Source organism: Marmota marmota, unplaced genomic scaffold (assembly GCF_001458135.2).
Source record: "Marmota marmota marmota unplaced genomic scaffold, marMar, whole genome shotgun sequence".
Taxonomy (NCBI): Eukaryota; Metazoa; Chordata; class Mammalia; order Rodentia; family Sciuridae; genus Marmota; species Marmota marmota.
In genome coordinates, this window is record NW_025999864.1 from 3,096,334 (window position 1) to 3,121,893 (window position 25,560).

Here is a 25,560-nt window from a genome sequence, read left to right on the forward strand (position 1 = left end):
CTTATTTTTCTTTTAAATGAAAAAGTAATCTCTAGAACTTTATATCACCATAACATGAAATATAATATTTCTAATACTGAATGTGCATGGTTTAAATCCAAACTACTTCACCTGTGCACACTGGGCTTACAATCAGGGGTGTTCTCACCCCTCTCCCACTATCTCCAATTAAATAGGTTTAAGACCATTCTCTTTAGTTGTACGTAACTAATATAAACATATATTATTTATATTCCAACTTATTAATTAGAAACAATTAAGACTGTAGTTCAATTAACAAAGTGTAATACGTAAACTGGGCTCACTTATAACTAATTTATTCCCAGGCCAAATAAAGAGCCAGGGGTAAATAAAAAAGAAAATTATGAAACTGTTTGATAGAATGACTATTTTTTAAATCTTGGCTTTTCAAATTCTAAGATAAAAAATATATAGTAGATTATTAATATTCACTATGAAAAAGTGGCCTTGATGTTGCCATTAATTTTAAAAACCAGACTCCAAAAAAATTATACACAGCATAGCTAAACCACCAGACACAGTTTTTCTATATGTCAGAATAGCATATCAGCTTGTGGATACCCATTTCTGGGCATGAGATTTGGGTTTAGATTTGTTTGGAAGTAGCCATTAGAATCAGTGTTTATTTTGTAGCAGCAAAATAACCTGATTATTCCAGTCAGGGCCTGTGTTCCTAGTAGAGGGTTCCAAGTAAAGACATAAGTGTAATTGAAAGGTCATCTGTCGGACCTGAGATTCAATCTCACTTCTAATTATTTACTGGCTTGGTGCACCTGCAGAAGAAACTATTTCTCTGAGGACTGTAGTAGACCAAACTGTAATCTCTTACAAACATTACTTCTCTTTCCTGTTGGATGGGGAAGGCATTAAGATAGCAAGTATGAGCTAAACTGTGGAACCAACCTAGATGCCCTTCAATAGATGAATGGATAAATAAACTGTGGTATTCATACACAATGAAATATTACTCAACCTCAAAGAATAATGAAATTATGGCATTTGCAGGTAAATGGATAAAGCTGGAGAATATCATGCTAAGTGAAGTAAGCCAATCCCAAAAAACCAAAGGCTGAATGTTCTCTCTGATAAGTGGATGCTGATCCATAATGGGTGTGTGTGTGTGTGTGTGTGTGTGTGTGTGTGTAGCGGGGAAGAATGGAGTAACTTTGAAGGGGAGGGAGGGTAGGGGAAGAGGGATGGGGGTAGGAAAGATGGTGGAATGAGATGAACATCATTACCCTAGGTCTGTGTATGACTGCACATGTGGTGTGACTCTATGTCATGTACAACCAGAGAAAAGAAAAGTTGTGCTCCATTTGTGTATAATGAGTTGAAATGCATTCTGCTGTCATGTCTAACTAATTAGAACAACAACAACAACAAAAATATAGCATGTATGAGGATGACTATATTTTTTAAGCAAAACAAATGAGAAATGACTCTCTGTTTTCATGTTCCAGAAGTAGAACTTCCTCTTCTGTATATATGGTTGACAGTTGTATGATCTTAAAATGATCTTACTGATATGATATCATCTACATTAATTAAAATGCTTTTTATAACAGAGTGCTGCTATATTAATTTACAATAAAAATATGTCCTTCAAGCTAATGAGCTATATTGTCTAATTGCTGTATTTTCCCCTTTAGGTCCAGACATAGATACAAATATAAGTATATGGGAAAGTAAATTGTAATCAATGAACTTGTGACCAAGTAAATCTAGGTTCAGAACTCGGAGAATGAGTTGGAAGGTGTAAATGGCTGATGTTTTAAGGCTTTGACAGCCTAATGCATCCTCCTCTCTCCAGGGACACATTTGCTACAAGGTCCAAGGTTGGCCAGGATCTTCTTATCTACCAAATGCTGGAAAGATACTGACCTTGTTTCCCTTTTGAATTTCCCTTTTCTCTACTTCTACTATTGAATAAACCAATGTTTGATGGATAAGAATTTTTATTCACCAGAGTTTTAGAATTACATACAGACTAAATGCTGAAATACTAAACTGAAATATTACTTATCATCTTGCAAGGAAATGCTTGGTAATAATTGTGTAAATGCTGTGCTGACTATCTGGAAGCAAGACTGAGTTCCAGTAACATTCTCCATGGGCTGTTCAGAAAAATTATGAATGCCTGATTATACATAAATTCACTCTTTCAAAGAGAACAGTGTTTTTACTTAGCATTATTTTTTTCAGTTTTTCCATATAAGAATCTCTTCTTTGAAAAATTTTTTTTGGCAGAAGCTAATGGAATTATATACAAAGATGATAATCAATGAAAACAAAAATGCCATAATAATGGGTTCTGGGATTACGAAACTGAGAACCTGGGATTCAAGCCCAGTTCAACATTTTCAATAATGAAATGCTCACTTGTATCTCATGTTCTACGAGAGGATGGTGGAAAATAAGAAAGCAAATGGGAATCTTGTCTGGTCCTCTGCCTATTCAGTTTATCATTGCATGAGGAAGTGATTCAAATTCACAGTTTTCCTGTAAGGCCAGGTAAGGACACAGAGTTCTTAAGGAAAAATGATATATGCAATATGGGCCATATAAATGTAAGTGGGAATAGTAAATGCTGTTGGAAGAGTCTCAGGTTAGGGAAAGCCTAGGCGTAATAGATATTGGAACTGTGTTACACTAGGAAAGCTATATCAGCTTTTCATTTGGCTATTTTGTTAGTTTAAAGAATTTTTTAAAAAAGGAATTTCTATAATTCATGTTACGTATAGAGTATTAAATATTAAAGATATTTTTGAAATATTTATTTTAATTATACATATATATATTTTATAACAGAAGTAAAATAACTGAAATTTCTATATATTATATATTTATTGACATTATTTACAGCTCAGTATAGTGCAATATGGAGAAAGAATTCAAATGGCTGTTGCTCTTTTTATTAAATCTGAAGATGTCTCTTCTATATGGCTATGTATATTTCTCCCTATCAGCAGCCAAACAACCATTTTGTGATGCACACATTGATAAAGACAACCAAAGGAAGAAAAGAAGGCAGAAAAAGAAGGAAAGAAACTAGGAAGAAAGCCCCCTGAGCACAAGCCATTCCCAGGCAGACCGGACGGAGCAGGCTTGCTTACTCTTCCACTTACACCAAATGAAATGATAAACCTTTTGGTTCTTTATTTTATGGTTAATATTTTAAATTCTGAAAAATCTCAATACATCTTTTCTGTGTCACTGCCCAGGTGCCACGTGGTCATTTTACAGAAGGGCCATTTCTCATACACATGAACTCGAGGGGGAGAACTGGGGATGGTTGATTTAAATAGCGTAACTCAGGATTTACTATGGATTTAAAATCTCTGACTTAATGTTTCATTAACTACTGGTGGCTGCTTTACTGCCTTTAAAACATGCATATATAATTGGATACTGTAATGCTTTGCGGGTAAAATAAATACCGACTCACACTAAAATAAATACTCTGCATGATGAAGTTCATGTAGACATAAATTAATCATTTACCAGTTAACCAATATGCACAGGAAAGAAATAGATCACTTATTAAAGGTTGCTTCATCTATAAAATGGAAAAAATAAAATGCTGATGTATTTTTACAGTGGTGCTATGAGGAAAAATGTATAAAATTATGGCTAAGCAGTTTAGAAACCATAAAAAGCAGTATGAACATTAAATTAATAATATTTGTACTAATTCAGATTCAACACCCTCTGCATTAAATATATCTTTTGGCCTATTGAAGCATACACAAAACCGAGCTGAGGCTTTTTATTTAATTTTTAATGGTGCCTTCAGAATTCTTCAAAGCATCACAGAAGTTATTGGTTATGTTAAAAACTTTTCACTGGCTAACTCCCATTACTTCTAAGACAAAGTTCTTGGCTGTTCATATCCCCAATCCTATTTTAAATCTTCTTCCAAAGGGCTTTATGTCTTTCTTGCATAGACACAGTAGTTACCAAGGGAACATGGGTTTGAATTTTTTAATCAGGTGGAAGTTTTTCTGGACTTTGTTTTAGTCTAAGTTACAGATTGTGATGGGGGAAGTAATGTTAAATTGATGGAGGCGGTGGGGGGTTTAGGGGGGGAGAGGGATGTGTATGCTGGGTCTCTGAGTATTGCATCAAACTGACCACCAGTGCAAATCTTCCATACTGAGACAGCAGCGTGTCCATGAATCACCAGGGTCTGAAGGCCATCATGCTGCACCAAATGTTACCACTTTAGATATAAATCAAACTTCTTTCTCTCAGTTTGCATTTAGAAACACCATTCAAGGGCACGAGAGAGAACTAAGGAATATAGACATAGTTTCCTTTCTTCTCCTTCTCCTTTTAATGGAGACTTAACTATTTAGAAGGCCCACTTGCATGAAACCTGTAATCCACTCAGCACAGTTTTAACATTGTTAATGTCCCTTTGACTCCCAATAATAAAACACATCAGACGTTTCTCCACTCACTTCCTTTTATAGAGGCCATTAATAGAGAAATACCTCCTCTTCTTCTACAGTGAAATGATAAATGGCCAGTTGGAGAGTTCTGAAATATTGCCAAATCTCCCCTATGTATCATGTGTCACCAGTGACAATAAACAGTGACTAATCTTTGGTCATGAACTATATTTATGGCTTTCTTGTCATGAGGAGGTAGGTATTTTCCTGAAGCAGGTTTAAGGGTTTAATATTTATGCTAGGAACATGTGTACTAGGAAAAATGTTCAAAGAAAATTAATGCTCACGTTTTCTTTAATTTGAATATTTATGGAGCCTACCAGGTCTATCCCGTGGTTTTTTTTTGTTTTGTTTTGTTTTGTTTTTTTGCATCAGGATTCACCCAGGAGTGTTTTGATCAGCAATCTAATTTATGCCAATTAATTCACTATTTTGACACCAGTAGTGTCCTTGTATAATAGGAAAAACTGTGGGGAGAGGAATATGGCTACAATGCAAACTTATCCCAGGTACAGCTTATCAGTGGTCCAAGGAAGCATAGCAAAACTGCTCCCTTTTGTAAATCCAACTGGGGGTACGGTGGATAAATTTGCCTAACAGAACTGTAATAAAAGCAAAACACCAGAATATACAACCAATAGAAGGCAAATGAAGGTTCTGAGGGAAAAGAACTAAGGCCAACATGAGTGTAATTTACTTCAATTCAATTTAAATATCATCTATTAAGGAGGTACCAGGCAATGGAGCAGCTGTGTGGCATACACCAGTCAAAACCAACAAAAATTGCTGTCCTGATGCAGCTCATGTTCTAAGGGAAGAGGATAGACTGAGTAAGCTATATAATAAGAGCTAGTCAGGATTTCTGGGGAAGAGTGCCCCAGATAGGAAATAGTGATGCAAAGGCTCTGAGGCAGGCAAGAGACTGAGGAATCCAGAGTGGTTGGAATGAAACAGAATTGGGGAGGGAGGTTAGCCAGAAGAAAATGATTATCAGAGTCATGGCTGGTTTACTGTTTGAAAAAGGGAGCCACAAGAGGGTTACAGGTCAAAGAGCCAAATATCTGAATTATACTAATTGAAAAGAGACTGTCGAGTTAAACGTGGAAAAAATATATCAATTAAATTAGTTAAAATTAATAGTTCAACTCACCTCTGTAAAAGTTTAATAAATATGATTCAGAAATTAATGACAGAACAAGAGTTCAAAATTAGATGCGAACACATTGAAGCTATAACTATATAAAGGTAAGAATCAACTCATTTTCACAGTGTCAAATGGTAAGTTCGAAGACATTTTAAATTAAGGTTTATGAGCTTATGTGTTTTTTTTTTTTTTTAAAGATTAAGGTTGGAGAACATCCAAAATTAAAAATTTCCTTCCTTCCCACTATCCGGGTTGTGGAATTCAACAAGTGCCTGTTATAGTGCTAGGTTGATATTCTTAGGTACTTGTCTGTCTTTGGCTTCTCAGGAGTTGGAAATTGGGGAAACCTAAGCAGTTAGGAAGCAGACCATCGACAATAATAAAGGGCCAAATATTGTAAGGCCTGTTATCCCAGCAGTTTGGGAAGTTGAGGCAGGAGGATCACAAGTTCAAAGCCAGCCTCAGCAACATAGTGAGGCCCTAAGACCCTGTTTCAAAATAAAAAATAAAAAGGGCTTGGGGTTGTGGCTCAGCGGATGAGCTACCCTAGGTTCAATTCCTGGTACCAAAACAACTACCAAAAACAATGAAGGGAGACATAACTTGGATTCATTATATTTTTATTTTCAAATTTAAAACACATGAATGATGGGTGCACACAAAAATGTTGAGTCTTTTCTAGGGAACAAAGAAAATAGAAAAATAAAAACAGATGAAAGGTGAGTTCAGCCTTATACTCAACCTTCCTGGCAGTTGTAATGATTAGGTTATAAATCAGAACCTTCTCCCATCTCTCCCAGTCTGTTTAGATTTAGAACAAATTGAAGCTAAAAACGTGTCAAAATGCACAGTAGGAGTGCCTGCTTGGTGCCACTTCCCTCTCTGAAGTAGGTTACTACAATTACCCAGGGAAATTTCTATTGAGTTATAATTAGGTGGCTAATTAAAAAGGGGATTATCGCCTATATTAAAATACACCAGAAAGATGTGTACATCATTTATTCTTTAATTTTTAAAATCTACCATTTCCTTAAAAAAATTCTCAGTGGGAAATTCTATGTTTAATATGTAAGTTTTCTTTTTTTTCTTCATAAATCAATTTTATTGAATTGAGTCTAAGATTTTTGTTTCTTGAGGTAATGGATATAATTTGAGCTTCTTTTGTTAATAAGAAGTACCTAAAGCATCATAGTTTACAATGAGAAAAGAAGTCCATGATAATAAACTCAAAGTCCTGAAAAGAATTACTTTTGAGTCAAAGAAATAATAATGACGAAAATAATAACTGCTACCATTTACTTACTGACAACGTATGCCAAGTATTTTATGTGTCATTTAATTGTCTCAACAACCCAATGAGGTAATCCAATGCTCATTAAACAGATGAGGAAAGTGAGCTCAGAGAAGTTAGGTAACAAGGTCACATAGCTTAAAGTTTATAAAGCTGAAAATGCAAACTCAGGTCTTTTGATTTCAAAACTCTTGAGTTAAGCAAGAATTTTCTCCCCTTAAAATAGTCTTAACATTAAGTCAAAACCCTTTTGTTGTATTCAACTTGTTTTGAAATTGACAGTATTCATGTACCATATAACCAGTTAATCAGGATCTCATATTAATCAGAAGACCATATTTCCTAGCCATTCGTCCAAACATCAGTTTATTTTATAAAACAAAAACATGATCATCAGCAGGAGACTCCTGATGCATTATTAACAGAAGAAGTTAAAAAGTAACAGTCATCCGGTAATGTAAGTTACTTTTTGTTTGACTTTTCCTATTTTCTTCTAATTTCTGCAAAGATACAAATTAAATGGTGGCCCATTAACTTTGGTACATCCTGTCTTTGGACTGCTATTCTAGCTAAGCATTAAATGGGTCAGTGTACTCATAAAGGCACCTAAAAATTGTCTACCTGAGCAGATGAGTTGGCAGACAGGCATGATTAACTACTGGGAGGGTTTACTAAATTGTTTCTATAGCACTCAGTACTAGGACTAGATAGGTGATTGGCAATGGGAGGGAAGGAGGTGCATATGACATAATGCACAGAACTTTTATTGTTGATTTGGTATTTCTTCTCAAATGCATAACAACAACAATGCCATTGTAAATATTAATTTGTTGCGGGTTTACTGTGTTTCAGGCCCTGTGTTCATTACATAGACTTGACTTGACTTCAGGGATTCCCAACCCGTACACTTTTGATCTTTTGGGTCTGATGGCTCTTTGTGGAGAGGCGCTAAGGATGCTGAGCAGCCTCTGTTCACCGATGCCAGTAGCATATCTATCTTCTTTAATTGTGACAGCCATTACTATGTATCTCTGGAGGACAAAATTATCTGAAACTCTCCCGTTAAAAACTTCTGCTTTATTTCCTCAGCAACTTTAGGAGGTCAACACTAATATTACTGATGAGGAAACTGTGGCTCCAAGGAGTTTAAGTAAAATGCCTTAGGTCTCAGGGCTCAATGCATATAGACTGCCTCACTCCTGAACACTGTTATACTGTGTTCAACATTCATATGTGATTTTCATGTGTATTCTTTCCCCCTTCCTATCTCCCTCCACTCCTGTATCTCATCAACAGGATGAAGCAGTGGGAGGGAAGGAGGTGCATATGACATAACGCACAGAAATTTTATTGTACCATGCATGGTCTTTTATTCAACAGATTAATTCCATTTTAATTGGAATTCTGGAAACTAATGAAAAAAAATTACAAGTGTTAGATGGTCTATTCTCAGGGTTCTTGAATCTGTCTGATTTAATTCTAACCAATTAGCATGCCATTATGGAGGAATATTATGCTAAGAATCAATATTAAGCTAAACACTAATATTTTATTCAGTATTAAAAATTTATACAGATGGTAATACAAGTGCTTTATCCCTACTTTCTCTAAATGAGAAGAAAGGCTTCCTTAGGGCAATTCCAGCAACAAAGAAAATTATATCTTCTTAGGAGACTACTGGTATTACCCTTTACATAGATCATTGCTTAAATGAATCAATAAGATTTAATTGAATAAAATTTGTTTATTTTAAGATGTGAGTTTTTCAGGGTATCAAAAATTATTTTTCTTTTCATGCCTATAGTATAATCCTATGTTAACATGATAAAAGTAGATTTATAAGAGTAGATTGTCCATACTGCAAAGAACAAAGTAACTCTCATACTTTTCTGATTTTAGGGGATCATTTCTTTCTTCTTTTTCCACTTGGCTACTACAACCTTTATTGATTCAGACGTAATGTTAGGCTGGAGTTTGCACCTAAATATATCCAGATTCTGCTTTTTCTGTCTTCCTTGCAAGGAGGAATATACTAGATACATTCTCCAGTACACCTAAATAAACTCTGAACTAGATTGACACCCAATAACTACTTAGATATAGTTTAGTTAGGCATGAAATCAAAACTGGATTTTAAATCTGTTCCTAAATTGTACCCTGTGCCTTGCCCAGTGCCTGGACTTTCCATGCACTTTGAATTAACATCCCTGGGTCCACTGCACAGACCATGTAGTTTACTGGCTGCTCCCTGGTTTGTTGCTTGTCCCTCTGTTCTTCCACCCTGCTACCTTCAGATATTTTTCAAGCTTACAAGTTAGGTCAGACTGAAATATTTTCATAGTTTGAATCTAATGATGACATTTTCAATTTTTATCACATATATACTTTCATCCACAAATTCTCAGCCAAGTATTTAGAAACTATACCCTTTAAAATATCTTTAACTTTGTGAATTATTATTCTCTGTACCTTAGCATTAGAATTAGAAAAAAAATGCTCCATTTTTTTTTGTGATCTCTCAATTGGGTAGGCAAGATCTATCAGTTAAAGTGCGCATACCTTAAAAAAATTATAAGTGCTGTAATTCTAAAGGAATTATTAGAAGTTAAAACCTGACATGCAGAATCAAAGCAAAAAAAATTCATTGAATAAATTAGACTAAATGAAACATTAGAAATCGAAGGTATGCTCAGCATAGTAATCACCTCCCCAAATAGAAAAGTTAAACTAAAAACATAACTTTAATGGGTTGACTTTTCTAAAATACTGATAGGATTTCATTAAGTGTTTAATGCATATAGCTATTCTGAAATTTCCTTTAAAAATGAAAGACTAGTACCTTAATGAGAGGTATTATTACATGAATATATTTGAATGTGGCTTATGAAAACTAGGACTTGAGAATTTGAAATGTGTGCATAAAATGCAAATGGATTTAATTAACTGAAAACCCATAAGACAGAACTTCTTCAAATAAGCAATTACTTCGGGGACTAATAGTGTAAACAGGATCCTGATTCATTAGCACAAATACCCATATGAGAGAAGGATCAGCAATTTTTATTCTTCAAGTTATTTATGCACACTTGGTAATATCTCATTAATTTGGAGCTTTGACAAATTTAAAATCTTCTGATAATTTGTTCATGAACTGGGCTGAAGTTTACCTTTACTTTGCAAATACTTTATTTATAAATGGATAATATATGGTATTTTAAACATTTATTTTTAGTCTTATGTACACTTTTTAGACACAGAATAAACAATTTTCAAGGAACCTCGGGCACTTTACAAGCTTCTACATACATCCAATCTATATGCTAATGACAAAATGTTCATATGATTTATTATAACAGGTCTCCTTAAGGACTTCTACTTTGTAATGCTTTGTTGAAGTTACTCTATGTAGTTAAAGGTAATAAAAGCCACATTTGTTTAAAAGTTATCTATAATTCAGCCTTCCAACAAATTCAGAAATGCTCTCCCCCCCAATTCATTGAAATAAATGAAATTTCACAATATTCACAGATACATATGAAGAGTTACTCTTTTAAAAATGCATTGGAACACATACACATATAAAAAATGAAATACAATAAAGAATAAAAATAACAAATGATTTTAAGGGTAGACAAAAGAAAGTAAACTGTCTATTTCAAATCATTTCAAGTCCTCTCAGTACAATACCCTGGGGAAAAACCTCAATAATGCAGCCCTTTCTTCAAAAGCAGATTTCACTCACTTGGGATGATTCTAGTTCTAATCACTTACGGAGCGATAATAAGTTTTTCCAATTAAAGACAGTCAGTGCTGAGGCCAAGAGGGGCGGATACTCCAAGCTAGGGCATCTGGGAAGAAGAGAAATGCCACTGCACAGCAATTTGGCCATTTCTAAATCTTCCTTGTATGTGGCCATGACTTTTCAGAGCCCACATGTCAATGTTCTGCACAAAATGCTACTCACTAAGGAATTTTGAGTGTGGAAAAAATGTGTAGAAGAGTTATATTATTTTAATGATCAAAACTTGTATGTATGTCAAATGGTTCAAATTCTAAACCAGATAAAACACATTCAACTAGGATTTATAAAACCCACCACTGAATTAAAAAATTGAGTATCTATCTGTGTTTTTTAACATAACATTCTGAAGACAAATCTGGATATTATTCATGTCATGCCATCTTTGCACAAGAAGCATTTCTATTTCTTTGTTAAATATTGTAAGAAAATCATGAACAGGGAAAAGCCAACTGTTTCTCAAATTAGTAGTTACTTACCATACGAACGGGGAAAATAAGCTTTGATTCCATTTTCATAGCTTAATCAAGAATGCCTGATGAAGAGCCCTCTTTCATGTGCTCTTCTATTGTTGTAAAACCTAAGAAGGAGACACAAGCATGGGATGTTTCACATCAAGAAGAAAACCGCTCAAACAATATGTTTCTTACGTTAATGATTATTTCTCATCAGAACAAGAACTACCCCAGCAAGTCACGTGCCGCTTACAACTCTCCCAGCTGTGATAAAAGTAGAATCAAGAAAGGCTGAAATGACTACCACCTTTAGAGACAGAAGACCTGGAATTGAACCCAACTCCCAGGAGGCTCAACTCCCCCAACTCTGAGACTGTTCTGACCATCAAATGAGATGGTGTGTGGAAAGATATTCAGTCAATAATAAAGTACTGTTGGACCAAAACAAGTGTGGCCTAAATCAGCCTCTGTACTTCAACATAAGTATAGCTTAAAGCAGCCTCTGTACATAGTGGAACTGTACCTTGACTTGGGTTGTAAACAAACTCCAACCCCATCTAAGCCTTTACCCTTGTAATGAAGCAACTGAGTCTTGATCAATCACAGCTGTTGAACCTCCAGTCTGTCACAGGCAGAAAGGTGCCAATTTGCAGCCAATCAGATTGTTTCTGTATATCATTTCTCTTTCTGGTTATAAATATAACCTGTCCCCTGTGGTGGGATAGAGCATTCTGAAGCCTCATTGGTCTTGGATGCTACCTGATTCTCAAACTTTTTCTTTTTTGCTTAAGTAAACTTGTTTAAATTCAGCTGCTTTGTTTTTCTTTTAACAGTAGTTAATTTGTTTATAACCTATTTAAGGATTTGAGGTGGCTTCCAAAACAAAATTAAAGAAATATGAATAAAATAAGAAAATAGTGTCGGGAATAAAAAAGGAGGAAGCATACATATGTAACCTGTTTTGGTCAACACAGTAAAAGTGGCTGAAGTATAACTTGTATTTGAATTTCTTAGTACTTTAGATAAAAGGAAAACAGTTTGTCTTATAACCCCTACTCTTAAGTTGAAAACACATTGCTTCCTGCAAAGAAATCAAGTATTTTATCCTCCTATATAAAATGTATAGAGACATTTTTCATATAAAAAATAATATGGGGTATTGAGATAAAACAAACTATTTTATTACTAGGTTGGACTAAGCATGAAAATTGAAAAGCAAAACAGCACTTTTATATGGAGATGGTTATTATTTCTGCAAAAATTGTATTATTTCTAGAGATGAACCAGAAGCTTAGATCAGGGAAATCCTAAATATAAACCCAGCCCTGAGCAGTGGCACACTCCTATAATCCCAATAACTTGGAAGGCTGAGACAGGAGGATTTTAAGTTCAAAGCCAGCCTCAGAAACTTAGTGAGGCCCTAAGCACCCTGGCTCTAAATAAAATATAAAAAGCACTGGGGATGTGGCTCAGTGGTTAAGTGTCCCTAGGTTCAATCCCTGGCACCCCCCACCCCACACTCATATGCCCAATAACACCCGATTAGCAAATCATTTAGCTCTCCTTTCTCTTTGTGCTTCTCTAACAAATACACAAGGAGCTTCTTAAGTCATTTTCTCAATACTGAGGAAGGGTCTCTGAAGGAAGTCATTGATTGCCAGTGACTCTAGGTCAGTTGCTGCTCTTTAGAAAATAAAGAGTAGAGCTAAAAAGGTGAGGTGTGGACCAGATATAAGACAGTACTGACAGCTGCACAGTCCATTTGATGGAGCCTTCTAAAGGGGAAAGGAAGAGAAAGGAAGGAGATAAAACTAAATGCTTTTATCAATGAAACAAATTACAGCATAGGGCCTCTTCCCTGAAATTCATGTTTTCCTTGGTTTCCATAAAACCTCACTTCCCATCTCCCAGGAAACTCCCCTGAATTTTCCTCTTCTGGCTTTTCTTTTTTCCTTGTCTAAATTTGGGCCTTAAATAGGGTTTGCTGCTTGACAGTAATTTCATTCATATCAAAGCATCCTTCATATTTTTTGATGCTTGTCTGAGCATCAAATGAAGACTAGATGAGGACTAGATCCTCATCTCCATCCTCTTCTGAATTTGCTTTTCTTTTCTAAAATTAATAGCTTCATCTCAGTCCCCAGCAAAGGTCTTATATGATCTTCATTCTCCCTTTCCAATATTGTACCTCCCCATAATGCACATATCCAATTGATTATGGCCATCTGAACACAGAAATCTCTATTTACATGTCAGAAACCCATGCACCATCCATCATCTCCCATTAGGTAAATCCTCCCTCTGTTGTGCTCTCTGTTTCCCATCTTCATCATTTCTCAGCTTTCTGGGTGTTCCCAGTTTTCTTCCTAACCTACACACTTCTGCTTCTGCTTGAGAATTCTAATAATTCTCCAACAGATCCCCATGGCTCAAGTCCAACACTTTTAACAGTTTTCCAAGATCTGAGATCAATATATTAACCACTTTACCCATATGACCTCTCTAGCCATACTGAACTATCTCCTTGCACTGATACCTGTGCACCCCAAAATTATTTCTTGCCTTCCAGACATTGATTAGCAGCTTTCAGTTGTTTGAAATTCTTGTCTTTTAATCCCCAGTTCAGATATACCTCTTTCTGGGATCTTCCTTAATTTTTGTTTCATTGTATCCTCCCCTATAAACCAAAGGTCCTTACCTGTATTCTTACTATGAAAACCACTGTATCCTTACTCTGAAAATCACATTTATGATACTCTAGTTTTATTTTAGATAGCTGAACATTCAGTAGTATACTTGCGCTCAGGAAGTTTATTACTTGACTAGGGAAACTTGGTTGATTCACATTTCTAAATTTTATGAGGTAATATTCAATGCATAAGCATTGTGGATGCTCTATAAATAATAGTTGACTAAATGATTTTTAAAAGTCAGATACTAACATGAGAAGCTGCCTGGAGGTGGGAAAGATAGTAACATGAATAGTTCTGAACATAAGGTTAAAGACAAAATTTTAGAAAGTATTGTCTGAACCACAGAGAATAGTAAGGCCATCCAAATTTAAAAGACCCAAAATAATAAATAAAATAAAAATTAATAATAATAATAATAAATAAAATAAATATATATATTTTTAAAATGGAAGGAGAGAAAGGATGAGGAAAAAGTATAGGTGAATGTTTTACTTTTTTTCTTTCTCTTTTAAACACAAGTTTATTTGATCATTTTATATATATCAAGCGATGTACACATCTGAGAAAAAAATGTTGCATTTATTTTGACAAAACAGATCACAAAACACATTTAAGATCACCCTATAAACAGATCTCACGGCATTAAATACATCTTATGTTGGATCTCCCATGAGAGACAGTGTCTTTCTTGGGGCTTATCCCTGAACCGGGCAATGTAAGATAGCCTAATATTTGTTGATTGAATAAAAACTTAATCGCTTATCTTTCTGGCTGCCCCTTAATCTCTTACTTCCATTGCATGACTAAGCTATTGCAAATAATGACCAATGCTTTGCTTTCTTTTCTGATCTCCCTTTTGTCACTCCCACCACTTCAGTCTAACATTTGCGTTATGACTTTGCTCATTATTCTGGGTTAGTGGCTTTCACTCTGCTTCAAACTTCTGTGTGCAACAGGAACTGAGAAGGAGATTGAGGCTGTAGCTCACCTTACAGAAATCACTGAGCATGTGCACTATAACATCTCAGCTCACAGGCTACTTTTACACAGCAATGCCAGCCAGTGCAGAAGTGAGTCAACAATGTCTGGTGGAACTTTGGTTTATTTGTCCTGTCCACAAAAGTGCTACTAGTGGCCAAGCAGGTGGGGCTGTACTCATAGAATTTCCTGGTGTACAAATGTAAATGTTCTTTTCAGTCCATACTCCTAGGACCTCAGACTGTTCTATGCTCAAACTCCACCCAGTTCTATTTCATTTTAGTGGTAATGGACATGTTAACATGAGTTTCTCTATCATGCCTGTTCCCCAAGTATCTTTTTCAGATAAATGCAAAATATGAACTCAAAAACTATTCTTGAACTCTTCTGATCAGACAGAATCAATCACAACTACATTTCTAGTACATATCATTAGCAATTGATCTTTATTTTATTTGAAAAACAATGCTCTCTCCATCAGTATTCTCCATCTTTCCTCAAAAACAAATGAAAATAAGCCCCAAACAAAACCAAATCCAAAATACCCCAAATTTCTGTCATTTTCCTTAAATTTAGCTGATGATCACTCCCACCTTCCTGAAATCTTTACCCCACCATGACCCATCAATCTCCTGGGTTTCCTTCCATTACTTTTGCTGCTCCTCCCCTCATCCTTACTGGGGTAACCCTTTGCTGTTGAACCATTATGGGTCTGATTTCTTCAAGACTTTGGTCCTAGCATTCTTTTCTACCACTCAAAAATCTTTCTTTAAGAAATCACATCCATCTCCAGACCCATGAATGTGAAAACGAGCCATAACTTTATATCAAACCCCAGTTCTTTTTGACAAACTCCACTCCCATGGTCTTGTGGATGCCTGTTCTCTTCTGTGATATCCCAAGACATCTCAAGCTCAACATGTCCAACACTGAACTTAGAATACGTCCTTGCAAACATGTTCTTCTAGTGTTTGATACTTCCTGATGGTCTTCAAATAAATATCACAGAAGATGATATGCCAATTTTACCTCCTTTCTATCTCTTGAATCCATTCACTTTTAAGAAACTATCTACCCCTCATGCTTTCACCCTTAGGTCCCATTATCATATCTTTCTACTGAAAATGTACAACTGGTCTACATACCTACATATAGGTTAGCCCCTGGCTAACTATAGATGTAACTAACAACAATCCTCCCATTGAAAAAAAAAACCTAATATTTTTAATTGTCATAGAATATAAAGGCATATTCCATGATATGGCTAAAAAAGCTTTCATGATGATGGTCCCTGATGACACTTCCAGGCTCAAGCAGTTCACTCCTACCTCTTTTTTCCCCATCTCCTGGCTTTCCATCAGTCTCCAATGTTGCCCATGCTAAATCCTATCAGAGTACTTTCCCAGAAACCATGTCCTCTGCCTGCCCTCCTAGTCTATCTGGCCCTAAGAATCATTTAGATTTCATTTCCCAGAACCTTGTATCTCTCCTTTATAGCACTTAGAAAAGTTTCAATTTGGTACTTACTTGTGTCTTTCTTTTACTGTTCATCTTCCCCACTAGACTGTAGACCAAATGAAAGCAGGCAAGAGCGAATGCAGTTCATTGCATACCAACAGTGCCTGGCAAATGGTAGGTAATGGATAAAAACGACTTTATTGAAAACATGAGCATATGGAAGGAGTTTGAATATAAACACCGTCATGGTCATGAAATTTCAGTGAGAAAAATGTACTCATAGCATAGGGTTGAAAAATTCTAAAGGTAAGCACATTGTTCAGATCAGTCACACGATCATCAAGAGTGTTGTATGGATTTAAGAAATTAAGTAGGAGGTCTTTCTCCTCATTCAGATCCAGTAGTGACTGGGTAAGAATGACAGGGTTTTTTTTTTTTTTTAATAAGAAATTTATTTTGGTTGGAAGCAACTGTTTTTATCACATAAGAGATATACTAAGATTAAGATATGAAGGTAATATTTTCCAACCCTATTCTCAGTTTTTGCCACTGCATATATTTGGCAAGGGCCATTGCAAAGGGAGGAAGGGAGAACTGGGAGCGAAGACATTTGAAGAAGGCAAATGAGAGAAGAAATTTCAAAAATGTTTAAGTCTCTGGGCTGTGAATATTCCACTGGGTACACCTTTTTATATCCTAGCTTCTGAAATCTATGCCATCAAATGCAATATAATTGTCTCCGCTTCCATATGGTGACAGAATTCTAGCAACTGTATCAGGATCTCAATAAATAGGCAAAACTAAAACGTTGCATAAGTTGTTTTCCCTCAGTTACATTCCAAATACATTTCTCTCCCTAACCCCCCAAATCATGAAATACAAATTTTAAAAATTGGAATAGTATCAGTTGTGAATGCACTTTTGCAATTATGGGAGTAAAAAAATTCCACAATTGAAATAAGAAATGCCATCTGATTTTGATTTAACACAAAGGGGGAGAGAAACACATTCCACTTAAAAATGACAAATAAAGCTGTCAATGTGATCCATTTATAGCCCCTCAGAGAATGCCACAAATCCATATAATATTCTGAGAATCTAGTAATTGTAGTTGCTCTTTCAGAGAAAAAGAAGGTGAAGAGGTCCCTCCGCTGGACTCCTACCCAAGGAAACTAAGGTTAGCTGGGATAAGTCCTGATAGTCAATGACAGAGGCACATGCTTCTTTAAGAGGAGAATGAGAGCTCTGAGCATTCTATTAAATAATGTGTAACAATGGGAGGGACGGGCGAGGGAGTGGAGTTGTGTCTGTAAGATGAGACAAAGAGAGGCTCTAAGAAAATGAAGAAGTCCTGTTGTCTCTGTAGCTGCCCCACCCCTGGTCTCACTGGTTTAATGAGGCCCCTTTTCAAAGAACTACTGCTGACAAAAATTACAGTAAACTATAAAATCTTAATCATAAACATCCAAAGTCCTACTCATATTTGAGCATTTTTTTATGAGTTATTTTAGGCTCAGGTACAAAGGCACATTACAAAAACAAAATGCTACAAATATAATCCCCTATTCCTTATTACTACACTCAGGCTTCCTTCTTTTAAGAAGCAGTTTTCTATTAAAGTGCACATACATATATTCATGTACAAGTATATATAAAATATGACCCTCTGCAAGGCATCACTGATTTTTTCTTTCTTCTTTGCATAGACTGCTAAAAAACTGAGAATAAAATTTGTTACTATATTCTAGCAAGAGTGTTGAATTTCAAGGCATAAATTTCGAGTATGAATCTCTCTCCCGGCCCTATCTTAGGTTCTTAGCCTTATTTTTTCCTTGGACTCATTTTTTTTTTTACCTATTTGGAATATATTTTATATTGCTGTACAGTATGTATTTTTATTAGCCTTTCTCTGTAAGCTTTAAATCCTTTCCAGCATATAAATAAAATACATGAAGTTCATAGGTAGTCCTCTTTTTCTCCTGTGGAGGGTTGCAAAATTTTTAAAAGGCAACATATAATTGATTACCACAAATGTGTAAACATTAAGACACTGGTATTGATACTAATTAATTTTTGTGGTATTCCATTAAATAGTGCAATTAGGCTTTTAAAATTTTATACATATAGTTCAAAAACAGGGATTCTTAGCCTGAACGCTTCCAAACTATATGCCAAAAATTGTGCATCTAAATTTTTATTTAGGAAGACTTTAAAATTGTAATCCAAATTGAAAGTTAAATGTGACCCAAAAGATTAACAATTACTGCTTTCTAGTAGAATAAGCCTAAGGGACCCTAAATAACTTGGTCTTTATTCATTCAGCTAATTGACAAAATATTTGTTGAGTACTACTAAATGCCTGACACAGTAATAGGTGCTGGGAAATCAGCAGGAAACATGGAAGCTTGATCTCTGATCTCAGGGTACCTCTAGTCCAGTTGGGATGAGGGTAGACAGTAAAAACAAATGTGAAATTATCCGATGATAACATACTACAATAAAAAATGATGTAACAGAAAGTGAGTGAGATTAGGTGATCAGAGAAGACCTCTCTGATGGAGTAACATCTTAACTAGGCCAAGCATCTTCTGAGGAAAGAACATTCTAGAGAGGGAATAGCTCTATAGAATTTACAGATGCTGAGGGAGATAGCTTGTTGTAATCCATAGCTCTTCTGGAAGACGTGAATGGTAGATCCACATTTTCAATAGTTTAGTCTTGAAATATCTGCATGATCTTGTCCTTATTTTCATTTTATTTAAATTACATTTCTTAATGTGAGGGAAAGATAATTCTCAGAAAATAATATGAATATATTGCTATACACTGAATTCATTCAATAAATATTGGGTCTACCACGTTTAAGGCACCTTGAGAGATGTCCTCAAGGTTCTTAGCAGAGACTAAATAAAAAATAACTTCCATGCATATAAACCATAATGTATCTTAATCCAGTCTTGTATTGTTCTGCATCATAGGTTTATGAGCTAAGTAAATTCTAGTGCCCAGATCCCTTAATGCAGTTCAAAACTCCAAGCTCTTTAGAAAGGCACCAATCACCCTGTTAAAGTTGATGGATGAGTAGGAGAAAGAAACACATAATGAAAATTGGAGCTAAAAATTCTTTGCAATAGGAACATTTTACTCTCTGGCTTGAAAAATGTTCTAGTCAGGTCTGGCTGTATAGATCAATAAATTAAGATGTGCCTAAAGATCATAAATAGCTCCCATATTATTAGATGTTCACTTTCCTAAATGAATTCTTTATGAATATGTTAAGGAAATAATAGACCAATATGATAATTATGATGCAAAGTTCACAGAATTCTATGTGGTGTTTACTAGGCATCTCATCGAGGACTCTATGCATAGAGATTTTCTTAAAAAATTACATATATATATATATATATATATATATATATATATATTTAGTTGTAGATGGACACAAGACCTTAATTTTGTTTATTTATATTTTTTTGTGGTTCTGAGGGTCGAACCCAGTGCCTCACACAGGCAAGCTCTCTACTGCTGAGCTACAGCCCCAGCCCCATATGCACAGAGCTTTTGATGGGACTATTAGTAGTTTTATTTTACAGATATGGAGAAACTAAGGTTTAGAGAAGCCTAATGACTGGCCTGAGTCACAAGGCTTCTTAGAAGAACCATCAGCAATTGGAACCTTAGGCAGTGTGATTCCAAGACAGCGTCTCTAGTATTGTTGGCCAGCCCTCTCGGAGCCTGGTTGCGTTGTGTATTATCTCTGATAAATTCATCCCCTGCACGCTGATTAAAAGGCTCTGGGGAAATAATAATCATGTTCCAGTTAATTTAAATATTACCCTAAACAAATCAAATACGATGGCAAATAACTAAGCATAACACATGATTTTTTTTTAAAGTTTATTTGACTTTGGATCAGAGTCAATTATATGGAACATCAATACTATTCCCTTTTAGGAGAAAGAACGAAGAATTGAATGTACTTATTTTAAATTTCTTGGTTAAAAGTACAAACATTATTCTGCTAATTTGTTTCTGCCTCCATTGCTTTTTGATAATGAAATTTCAATTTGGAAAACGGAGATTTTTAAAGTACATCCAAGTTTAGATATCGAAAAATAATTTCGCCCCTTTTCTTTCAATCCTCTAAAACTGTTCATGTAGGCTGCTGGGAGATGAATCCCTCTTGAATTATAATAGGAGCAGTAGCATATTATGCACTTAGGTACCATTAATTGAATATTTGTGTAGTGTCATGCATTGCCGAGCACCATACAATTTGATTTTATCCTCACAATGATACTTTGAGTACCTCTTATTATTATTCCTAGTTCATAGCTTAGGAGATGGGGAACCACAGAAATTGCTCACCTGTTCAAGTCCTCCAAGCTCATAAATGTAGGGGGTCGGTGCCAGGCTTAGTGACTCTGGATGTCAGGCTCCCTACAATTTCCCCGTATTATTTCAATTTGATCATGTTTTCTTCCCTGACACATCAATGAGGACACTCTCTTTCCCAACCTGAATAGTCTAAACTCTTTAGAATTTAAGTCTGTCAACCATCTGGACTTTCTTTTTAACCTGCCCACGCCAATTTCTCAGCATTCTGTACTAAATACTGCCCTCCAGGCCTATGAGAACCTGCCTCCTCTCAAGGCTTCAGATGTCCTTCCACCCACAATCCAGCTAAAGTCTACAGTTTTTAAAGGACCAGCTCAAATTCCACTTTTCAAGTCACTTTCCAGACCACCCCATCCCAGAGTAAGTAACAGAAGAGCTGCATCTGCTGCCTACCACAGCACACACCCATGGCGTCTCCCAGGGCTTCAGCAGCCTGGAACCCTGGGGAGATTAGGAGAGTTGGGTTGGAATGGGCTATTGAGCAATTTTCTCAGGAGCATTTCCAAAGCTTTTATCAGTTTCTCAAAGCTTAACAACCACTCAGCACCCATTAGTCTGGAAACTAATGATATTAAATGCTAATATTCCCCGAGTAGAGTTACAAGAGTTAGCAAATAAAAATATTATATGGGACATATGTATTCTAATGCATGACTAGTGTATTTAATTTAATTGAAATTTAACTGGGACTTTTTACTTGATCTGCAAATTTGTACCTGAATGTTTCCTGAATATTAGTCTTATCTCTCAACTATGCTGAATGTAAACATCTGGAGGGTAAGGGAATTCACTGTTACCTTAGAGAAACTCAACACTCAACTCTTATTGCTAATATTGATTTGTTTTTGTGATTCAACAGAAACATTTTGGAACATTCTTCATTTGGGGTCAATTATTGATTTGAATAGTTATATTGTAATTTTATATGTTTTTTGCTACAAGGAAACAGATGCCCATTATATCTACTAAACCAAATTTGATCATCTCTGTTATTTGCTAGTTTCAGATGTATTCAACTCCTCTCCATATATCTTTTTTTTTTTTTTAAAGAATCCTCTTAGGTCATGCCCAAATTATTATTAGATTTCAAAGTGAGCTCTTCATACCCTTTGATTGAGTAGTGATCACCAAAGGAGTGTGTTAAAAATACAACTGTCTGGGTGCAATTCCAGACCTATTAATTCAGAACTGTGCAGAACGGCTCCAAGCAATCTAGGTTTTTAATACTCCTTCCAGATGACTGCTATACTCTCTAAACTTCAAGGACTACTTGTTTATGAATGTAATACTCTAGAAAAAAATTGTTCTCTAAGTTAGAGAGGAAAAGTCATCATTTTAGTTCTTAAAGATAAACCACCAACATTTTGGAGTTCAAAATGTCAATCATTTTTTAAATGTTTCTTCAGTCTATCACTCTAGTGTTAAATGCTGAACACTACGTAAATTTTCCATTTGGGGCTTACAAGCATTTAAAGAAATTGGTAAACAAGCATTTAAAGAAATCTCCAAGTTTTACCTCTGGATAGAAGGAACTCTGGTTTGGAAGTTGGAAGGCTTGGGTTCTCTACAGTCTCTATATTTGGGAGCTTCGGTTTCCTCATCAATAAAACAGTGGCTTATACCATTAGCTAATCTTTTTTTTAAAAAAGTATCTATCTTCTAGCCCCAAGTTTCTATTACCATTCTGAGGTTCAGTTTCCACTGCTGTAAAATATGGGGTTTGTCCAACATGCAGTCTGCCCATTTGTCCTGTGTGTCTGTGGTAGCCCTGAGTCTCCATCACTATACTGGGACCTCCATTCATAATTTAGGCTCACTCTTACAGTGTAAGATCAATGATGGTTCATTTAGATTATTCCAAGGAAGAGATAAAACATTGACCATTTGTACATGTCCTTTCTAAGAGATAATTATTCATTCAAATATGTTTATTGATCAACAACTTTGTGTAATTTGTCACCATGCTGGGCCCTGGGAATACAAATAATGACACAAGTCAGAAAAAAAGAGAGGTGACTTTTGCAATCTACATTCTGATGGGGAAGAAGATAATAGAACCAACCATGTATAAACTGAGTAAATAAATAACTCAATAATGAGATAATAAAATAAGTAAATAAATAAAAAAATAAGGTAAAGAAAATAATTTCTGTTTGTAATTGGTGTTGTGAGGGATTACTGAGGCCTGAAACACATAATAACCAAAGGAAAAAGAGATCAACAGGGACGGGGTAGGGGGATGGAGAAAGGGGCAGAACAGGGGAGAACATATTTTAGAATCCTGTGGGAGGAATAGCTTATGCACTTGGCCACCAAAATTCTGGAACAGTTCCTTCCATCTCTGAGAGATAATTGAATCCAAAACTAGATAAAGGGAACCAGAGGCCCAGAGGGTTTAAGGAACTCATTAGAGGTCAGACAGTCAGTAAGTTAGTTAATGGAGAACTCATCTACATGGCAGATCAGGATGTGGACTTTTCTTAGAGATTGCAATCCAGGAGGAAACACGAGGCTGCCTCGGTTCAATCCTGAGTTTTTTACTCATAAATCGTTAATCTTTGGTTGGAAGGTCTTCTTTAAGCCTCAGTTTCCTTTTGTGAAGCAGAGACAATGACTACTGTGTCAGATTGTGACCTGGTTTTAGTGAGATAGTGTGGCACAGTACCTGGTATACCATAGCTGCCCGATAAATGCAAGCTCTTTATTTTTCACCTAGTGTACTTTCACCCATGCCAAACTGCTAGAAAGTCCAAAGGACCGCAGAGGTTAAGTTACCTGAGTAAAGGAGGAGTGATGGCAGAGAGAAAGTTCTGGAACACTGGGCTGGGGCTCAGCACCTATCCATATGAGAAATCTGAGTGGAGGAAATGAGAAGAAAAAGCCACTGAAGTGGGGCCATGTCAAGGGAAACATCCTCAACTTCATAGTTTTACACAGCTTAATCTGTGAACCCAGAGTAGTCTTCATAAAACAGAAAAGATGACTAGTATCAATATTTATATTCAACATCACCATATAATAAACAGGTTTTACTCTCGGATACCAGTAAACAGAAGAATGACACACTTTATTATTAAAAATGTGCTAAGAGAAAAATGTTAACATGTCACTCATTCGACTGGGAACAAGTTAATTATCTCAGAATATTAAAATAATAGCTGGTATTAAGGATGCTTAAATCAAGCCCATGCTATTGCAAGAATGAATAATTTATGCAAGTGATTGTGAAGCATTTTTTTCACTGTCCATGAACGAAACCACAAAATGAACTTCCGCCTTGAAATACCAAGCAGCATATTTCATGGATTAAAATGGACAACTATTAGGTTGTTCCACAAACCTGCCTGCCCTCCCCATAGGCTTACTTACCCCAAATGTTAGGGGATGTTAATGGTTCAGGCACACATGAATCAAGAATGAATGAATATTTCTTGGTTTCAGAAGTTCATTGGTCCCTTTCCCCCCAACCATAAGATAATTGCCATTCCTTATATAGCTTTTTGAAATGCTGCTTACTTTATGATTCTCTGCCGATGCTGCCTTATGGGAGAAATTTTATTTCAAAGTTTCAGAGGCTGTGAATTGAACTCATTATTTCACTCCAAACTCATTGTTTAATTGACAGGAAACATGCATCTAAATCATCTTGTATGCATGGCAGAAGCAGCTACATAAATTTAACAATGGGTGGATTATTACTATTTAGCATATTCATGAAATTTTAGATTCAGGAAGCATTTACAAATCTTTTATTAGTTAATCCCTACACTTCTGAATGAGTCTGACAGGTGGCAAACAATGCTTGAGGTCTGAAATTAACAATATATGCAAACTTTAATGGGGGGAGGAACTAAACCATTTCTCCTTGCTCCTAAATACACCTACTTTTTTCTTCTCACCAGAGACTAATGCTAGAGGCCCCGGAAGGAAGACAGGCTGTGCATAACTGAATCACCAGTAATGAAAAAGGAACATACTGGGACCTGTCTATGGTCAGATAGGCAAGACCCACAACAAACACTTGCAATAATGCGACCTGAGAAGCACGTGAAAAAACATACACCAAAGCGGTCAATAGTCCTTGAAACTGTGCAATAAACTTAGTTTTACATTTGAACAACGTCATACCTGCTGGACAAATTAATGAGTGACATCAGCCGCTATTAATTCTCCTAAATGTATATATGTATAGTGAAAAATAAATCCAAATTCAAATTAAGAGAGTTTATTTCTCTCTCTCTCTCTCTCTCTCTCTCTCTCTCTGAAAACTCACAAGTTTAAAAATCTGTTTCCTTGAAGAGCAACTTCAAAGTTTTTATGAGTCCTGCAATCTACCTCTTCTCCAGACACCAGAAGGTGTTGCAGAGCAGGGTTAAGAAAGCCCTAAAGAATCAAAGTCTAATTCCTAACCCAAACCTTTTTACAGCCCGGGGCTTTCAGAGCTAACAAACCAAGGTAAATCAACCCCGCATCACCTGAGGGCCGACGTGAGGAGCCGCAGATGCTGAGCCTACTTTCAGAAGACCCCAGTACAGACACGTCCTGCCCAGATTCTTATCTCTCCCGAATGACAGTGACTTTATCCCTCTAATCCCTCCGGCCACCCGCCTCCGCCTGCGGGTCCTGTGCATGCGTGCGTGCGTCCCAGTGTCTCTGTGCGTTTGTGTTGGGGGACGGCTGGGCAGGAGGGTTCAGGAACCACCCAAAGGATTCTGGAAACAAGCCCCTCTGCGGCCCTGTGCTTGGCTCAGGCCAGCTGGGCGGCTGTCAGGAAGTCAGCAGGAGGAAACCAGGTTTCAAGGTGCAAAGGGACGTGTCTGCGGCTGTGCGGAGGGGTGGGCCGAGACCCTCCATAGCCACGCCCACCCG

General features: G+C 36.1%; 1 protein-coding gene across 10 annotated transcripts in view; it reads right to left on the reverse strand.

Annotated features, from left to right (window-relative positions):
* The window catches only part of Rhobtb1 (Rho related BTB domain containing 1), a 127,136-nt gene that overhangs the window by 101,097 nt on the left and 479 nt on the right, over positions 1-25,560 (reverse strand). For 2 of the 10 annotated variants that reach the window (XM_048814369.1, XM_048814374.1), the window contains exons 1-3: positions 25,167-25,519; positions 23,467-23,545; positions 11,186-11,286 (exon numbers count right to left, since the gene is read on the reverse strand). The gene's annotated coding sequence lies outside the window, so the exon portion shown is untranslated. The other 8 variants (XM_048814386.1, XM_048814350.1, XM_048814387.1 and 5 more) reach the window with 6 other exon arrangements.